Raw genomic sequence first — 7,765 nt, forward strand, 5'->3', positions numbered from 1 at the left:
TCCTCATGAGATATTCCTTCAGCCAATCAGCAAGCTGCCATGGCGCATATCTTGGATCCCCACCACATATTCGCGAAATTGCAGATGCAATGCACTGGCTTCTGTACGCTACCGCTCACCTTATTTTTGAAGCGCTAGCGTCGCAAAATACCTGGCAAGGACAAAAAATGTATTAGTCGATAAAATTTGTTGCTACACGTCAGGTTTCGTCATCTTGATGAAAACGCAAAATTGCATTTTGCAAAACTTCCGTTTCCTGGCACAAATTTCAAGGCACGTGAGCTCTCAGCCAATCAGAGAGTAAACATGACGGATAATGGCGGCGGTGCAGCCGCCATGCGTGTCGAGAATAGCACCCCAAGCAAAGTTCCCAACGCAAGCGCCATTTTCTCCAATTAAACTATGGATTGGGGGCGCTATTCTGGACATTCCGCCATTTTCTTCGATGCGTGACGTAGGCGCGACGCAAACAAAATGGCGCTGGTGGCCTCGTTTTGCTTACGTAACGTGACGCCAACTTGACGTTTCGCTTAAGAAACTGAAATGAAGGCACTGAATGTAGCGTTATCGGTAAAGCAAAACAGTTTTCCTCCGCAGTAAAAATAAAGCAGCTATCTCAAAGCGTATAATTATTCCGTCGAAAACGCTTCTCGTTTCCGTCGTCTGCTGCGTACAAGACGTCGTCTGCTTCGATAGCTAGGATGCGTGTCTCCGGAAAATGGAATCAGTCATCGCATGTTGGCGCCAACGCTCTTGTTTTCTTGCTTGAGACAACGTACGCGACCTACCAGTGGTGAGGCGCGCACGTTCTAGACCACGTTATCGCTATCTCTTGAAACGAAAGTGACTGAGCCCGACTCGGCTGGCTGAGAAACGGCCGAACATCACCGATAGCGTTGCGGGCGCCAGAGATATCCACTAGCGCGACGCGAGCGCCGGCGCTGCCATCTCTTGTTCATTTCGCTGGTTACTCGCACCGCGGGAGGAAACTTTAAGGCGCCGCCTTGCGTACATTTCTTTTTATAAATTAGAAAGAGGCCGTTGTCATAACTTTTCATTGTGCGAAAAGGCATTAACCTTGATTACAATACAAATGCAGCAGTGAAAAGTGGACAACATTGCCGAAAGTTTGCTATGTTCAACCAATATTATTTTGTATAAACGCGTTCTCTTAAAAAATGATGGCCCCAAACACAAATTCCAACACCACCCGAGAGCCATGCAAATACTATGAGCCCGCGTTATGAACAAAAGATTTTCGTGGCGCCAAACGACGGCGAAAATGTGGCGATACGCATTCCTCTCGGCTGCCATTGCATATGGCTGCTCATTAGCATAATTCGCGCGGCTCGTCGCAGCAAAATTTATGGCGGAAAATCTCAGCAATGGCGGCCCAGCGCAACGTCACGCATCGTCAAAATGACGTTTACGAAACAGCCCTTCCTGTATCGATCCTCACGAGATATCCCTTCAGGCAATCAGCAAGCTGGCATGGCGCATATCTTGGGTCGTCACCACATATTCGCGCAATTGCAGATGCATTGCACTGGCTTCTACATGTTACCGCTCACATTCTTTTTGAAGCGCTAACATCACAATATTTCTGCCAAGGACCAAAAAAAATGCATTAGTCCATAAAATTTGCAGCTTCACGTCACGTTTCGTCATCTTGATGAAAACGCAAAATGACATTTCGCAAAATTTCTGTTTCCCGGCACAAATTTGAAGGCACGTGAGCTCGCCACAGCCAATCAGAGAGTCAACATGGCGGATAATGGCGGCCGTGCAGCCGCCATGCGTGTCTAGAATAGCGCCCTGGAATGTGCCATTCCGCATCCGCTGGTTGGATCCAATCCAATCCACCAGACGCGCCTTGCGAATCCCGTCTCGTACCGACGTATGATCGTCCAAACTTCCCAACTTTCGTCGGATTCGGCGCCTAGTAGACGACGTGCTCGGTTGCACGATGATTGACAGGAGCGTGTCGTCATTTTGACGTCACCAAAATCGTGGCCGCGCCCCGCGGCTGGCGACATCTGCGCGGAGTAGGCCAATCGCGTTCGCCGGTAACCAAACGAACGCGCCGAACAACGATCTGCGAACGCACCCAGGCGACCGACAGACGGACGAATCGGCTAGTCATATACAATTTCGCTGTGGAACTTTATTGGCGCATTTCGCTTGACAGCTACATGGTGAGTTAAACTTGTCACGCAACTTGCAAGGAATGACTGTCTCTTTATAGGCCTCGAGCTCTGGTTACGCGGCGCCACTGTACCGGTACATGCAGCACCACATGCGGCCATCCTCGGAGATTTCAGCTTGGGGGCACTACTGTTTACGGCCGCGCCGCGCACTGCGCTATGGGTGGAGATGGCGTTGACGAGTGATCGGCGTGTGTTGTTTTGCGGCTTTCTAAAGATAGAAAATATCGATGGCTACTCCAAGAAGAGCTGCTTACGCATGGGTGCGAGGTTGTACTATAGCAGGCACGTTTACGCAGTAAGAGAAGAATCGGTGAACGCAAGAGGCCCGTCGGACATCGTCGGCAAATGTGTCGCAGATGAAAAGCGTGGACTACGATGTGCGTCTTCAGGTGAACCAATGCTTTCTTCAAAAATAAATAAATAAATAAATAAGTGCCTCAATATCGCTAACCGCTTCATTTTTTTTCTTTTTTAGTTGTCAGAAAATTGCAGAAACATTTTGCACGCAAGCTGTACATGCAAAGCTGGCTGCGGAGGCTGGTGCAAGCACGCCGCGGCCATGGCGATATTCGTAAATGAATACGAATATACATCGTGCATGGATGTTCCATGCGCATGGAAGAAACCATCATCGCGTCCCAACGTCGATGTCAAAAAATCAATCAAGGAAGTCTTTTCCCGTACGGGAAGTTCGTTTTTTAATTTTTTTTGTGTGTGTGATGCGACTTTGCCGCTGATTGACGCAATCAATTTTGCAAGTCGACCTTCGCGAAAACCAATTCTGCAGATGGTGAACCCTGCAGCTCTTTTCTCGCAGTTTGCAGGTGTAAATTGTGCCATTAAGGAATTTTTTTTTTGAATATTTGGGGTTTTACGTGCCAAAACCACTTTCTGATTATGAGGCACGCCGTAGTGGAGGGCTCCGGAAATTTTGACCACCTGGGGTTCTTTAACGTGCACCTAAATCTAAGCACACGGGTGTTTTTCGCATTTCGCCCCCATCGAAATGCGGCCGCCGTGGCCGGGATTCGATCCCGCGACCTCGTGCTCAGCAGCCCAACACCATAGCCACTGAGCAACCACGGCGGGTTGCCATTAAGGAGCTTGAGGAACGCAGGTACATGATCCAGGTGCCGTCGACGGCGCATCTAGCAGACGACAGCTTCGACCGAGAGTTGCTAAAAAAAAACTAGATAAGGAGGACAGCATACACAGTGCGCTAAGGGTCACTTCGACCTCTCCTTTTATTCTGAAAAGTGAAAACATGGTCTGGGGCAAGGCGGCATCACTCTTTTTGTAGCAAGGTGGAAATATTGTTGGAATGTACGCTGGGTGCTGAGCGATGTTGCTTCTCTCGTTTCCCACGAAGTGAGCACTGCATATTCGCATTTCATTCCTTTTTGGTTGCCACAGCTCTCCCTCTGAGCTGTTAGAAAGCAAGAAGATAACGTGTCTGAATACGTAAGGCGCACAGACGGGCATTATAAAGGCAAAAGGCACAGCCCATCAGAAGCAGGTCAAAAGAACACAGACGACACACACATTTGGCGCTTTGGTGTGTGTTGTCTGTGTTCTTTTGTTCTGTTTTTGATGCGCAACTACTTTGCCTCCATCATGATATACCAAGAAGCCCAATGTGCAACATTATACCGGCATTAATCGATAGTAAGACATGTTTACCTTGCTCGGCGGACAGCTGCGATCCACCTCTGTCTTCTTTCAGTCTCATACGATTCCTAGGAAAACGGTAGAATTTGATCGGCGGCAATTTTCCAGCAGTGTTCCTGTAGCTGTTGTGACAGCCATAAACGCAGCAATACGGCGAATTGCCTTTCCTGGACCCGGTTTTCACAACCACGCGACGAGGCGCCATGCTCCCCTACGTTGTCAACGCGTCCACTTCGCATTCACCCCCAACCTATAATCGCCGTCACCCGCGGCAGAGGGCGCTACGTGCGCGGCTTGAAGCTGCAGTGCACGAGGCCTATATTCGCGTATGTTAGGAAGACATGCGCGAACAAAAGGCTGAGCACAGGAATAGACGAAAAGTGTGCAACTTCGCCGTCATATATAATCTACCTGAACAGACAGCATTTGCGTTATTTTTTCACAGGCGATCCCGAAATACGTGTCAATGAGAAAACAAAATATACAGCCTCACCTGTAGACATCCATTCGTGATGCCACATAATGTGCGAATCGCGGCCGCATGAGACGCCCACGCATGTCGAGGTGTCGACGCCCTGTAGCGGCCATAGACACTCTTTATCGCTTTTCGATTGCCTATGGGCAACCAGCGCTAAAACTTCACGCGCCATCAGCAGTGCCGTAACACACAGCATAGCGAGCGGTAGACACAGTTTCCAGTAGAACATGCTGCGATTTCGTGTCACCGTACTCACCGAACGTCTTGAACACACTTTTCATGGCTCCTAACATGGCAGGAAAGCTACGTGCTAGGACGTAGCAGCGGATGCGCTTAGCGCGACGCGCATGGCCATGGACGGAACTTGGTTGGGCGCCGCGTTCTGAGCAAACTTTGTTACAGGCACGCGTTTCTTATCGTTAAATATGTCGTGCAATCTTCGTAGCCTCCCCACCCGACGGTGTTAACATATTTTAGTTACACATGGAAACTATCGTGGGGTCTCCAGGCCAGCGCTGGTTTCCGGTAGTGTTGTAAGCAGCCAAAGGAACAAGCGAGAGAGTGAATGTTTCACTTGCCGAGCGCTCGAATACCATTTATTTGTTGATGAACTGGAGCGTCTGCGTAGCCACGACATTTTAAGCGTCTCTTGCTCCAGCTAGTACGATAGTGCCGAAAAGAGCACGTAGAAAACGGAGATTCATACCCGCTAATGCTTGTTCCTTCGGCTCATTACTACTAACTCTTGGAAAATTCCAACTGAAAGAATTTCTGTCCGCACATTACAACTTTTATGATACATAAAACAAGGATTTTATTTGGACGAAGCTGGAGTATTAAACATGCTAGAACCAGATTCACATACGAGGCTTGTGTTTATCGAGCACATGTGTACCACTGAAATACATAATATCTCGCCGTCACCACATTCAAGCAATAAAATGATCAAGCAGCATACGGAACACCTCTATGCATTCAACGCTCCATCGGTGCAGTCCACTAGAGTCTCAAGCACGTAGCTGGTCTTCTGCGGCCCGTAGACCTAGATGGGAAGTCTTCTGGTAAAGCACCTCTGGCAGTGGTTCTAACGACAATTATTAGCCGCCTCTATCTTCAGAATCCTTCGTAGCCATAAGATCGGCCCTCCTGTTGATGGTAGCGGAGACAACGCCTACCGCACGTCGATGGTTCTCCGGCTTCCCGCGCGTCGTTGCGTTCTGTCTGGCCAACATTTACTTCACTGGCCGAAGGCTCCGCCACGAACCGGCACGCTGGGTTTGCAAAAGTCCACGTCCAGAACGAATGGTACTGATTGCGCACTATTTGGAACGAAAATTGCAAGCAATAAGCAAGGAAGCCGCTGCCTACTAAAACTACGATGGGCCAGACAACACCCTCCGACTGAATCCCTCCCAACGCTGCCACAAGCTTGACCAAGGAGAACACTATGGCTGATTTTATCATGGCCAAGCAGAATATGGCGCAGAGCAATGCGAGTCGCTGGGGCTCCTCGCTCTGCCAAACATAGTGGAGGAACCGGCGCATGCTTTTGGGTTGGGCCGCCACGTGGAAAGGCTGACCGCAGAGATCGCAGTAGTCTACGTTCTGGTCGTTCCGCCAGTTTTCCAGACAAGACACATGCACGAAGCCCATGGTGCCAGAGCAGCTGCAGGGGGATACGAGTGGATCCTTTTCGTCGCCTTCATAACAGATCCAGCACGTGAGTCTGCTGCTTCCAGTCTCGTCGAGGTAACCAGTGGATTCATCCTCAGAGTCGCTTATGGCTTCAGAACTTCGCAGCGAAGACAGTTGAGCGTCCTTGGACCATGCGGTGACGTTCATTTTCCCTGCTTGATCTTCACCCTCCAAGCTCGAGTCCACGCATGCAGGCTGGCGTGCGATTGCACTTGATTGCGAAGGGTCAGTGTCGGAGGACGGGATACTGCGAGCATTGTAAGCATCTGGGCTCTGCCAAAATGAAGGCAAGGATGACGGAACGAGCAAGTTCATCTCTTCGGGCACTAAATCCTGATCGTCGTTTTCGCGGCGGTATCGATTCAGCAGCGTTCGTGCGCTAACTTGACGAAAACACAAGTGGTGGTTGCGCTTACCAGATTCCGTGCGCGTTTCCTCGTTCATGGTGGTGCGCTTCTGCCACTCCCGCTGGCAAGAGTTACGAATGCCCGCGCAAAGCAACTGGCAGTGCTATTCGTATCGGTCTCTTCCTTTGTACTCAATGTGCAAAGCCATCCACTCGTGAATACAATCTGAAGAAACCTGCGTAACCTTCTCGCCTTTCATGATCAAACAATAGCTCAGCGTATATATTCTACAGCAATGATGCGCAGAATGACGCGCAGTGTTACATTGAGCAGAATGTTTATTGATATCGAGTGGCCGTTCACCATCAACGAGTGTGCCATTGATGTTATATTTGACCCGAAAGGACAGTTTCGGCACTTCTAATTGGTACCGGCCATCTCATGATATGCAGAAGATTTTCGATAGCCTCGTAGCACGAGTATCAGCTGCACCGCTACTCTCGACCCCAGTTGCTGCCTTCTATGGGGGACAGCGGAAGACGGGAGAAAGTGGCTGCGCGTGCGGTGCTTGACCGTCCGGCGTTGTGGCACCAAAATTCAAGTGCATGTGCCAGTATTTCTTTATCAATAATAAAAAAAGACCTGGATTATCTCTGTTAGCGTTGAACGGAAATGCTCCTGAATAATCACTGTACCCACAAAAGTGTCTGCGTACCGTTTTCCCAGTTTGTTCGTATTTGCCGTGTCTCATGACGTTTTGAGTATTATAAGTATGCCTGCGAAAACTGTAAATAAATCTGTTGTTGAAAGTCAGCGGTATCTGTCTGTCTAATTTGCCTTTCCGTGTTCCTCTCATTTTCTCTGAGCTACGAAAAAGGAGAAGGCTTGTAGTGACCCTCATTGATTAAACTGTTAAAAAAATTCATTGAGTGAATCTGCCTATGTGTCTTAATTGTCTTCATTGACTTGCCACGACCTATCTAACTTGTCATTAAACACGCAGGATCAGTGGTCATTACTAGATGTAGGAAGGCACAATGCATTCTAATGAGAATGTTTAAACCATTTAATGAATGTCTCGTGAGCACGCAGGCTTTCGCTTTTATCTTCCTTCACGTATGCTAAAGTGACTGTCAACTTTTGCTGTGGTTATAGACGACTTCTTGCCGCATCTGCGGAAGTGGTTGCTTTTGACGTATTCTTAGCGGTATGCACACAGGTTATTTGTCCGAGGGACAGTATGCCGTCGGTGGCGGCACCAGCAACCAGGGAAAGAGGAAGCTGCTGACGCAAGAGTCGTGCCATCGACGTTCACGGAGACACAATAACTTCGTGTGCGTGTGTAGTGTCTTCGCTGTGCACACAAGGTT

The sequence above is a fragment of the Dermacentor albipictus genome, unplaced genomic scaffold (assembly GCF_038994185.2).
Source record: "Dermacentor albipictus isolate Rhodes 1998 colony unplaced genomic scaffold, USDA_Dalb.pri_finalv2 scaffold_187, whole genome shotgun sequence".
In the NCBI taxonomy this organism is placed as follows: domain Eukaryota; kingdom Metazoa; phylum Arthropoda; class Arachnida; order Ixodida; family Ixodidae; genus Dermacentor; species Dermacentor albipictus.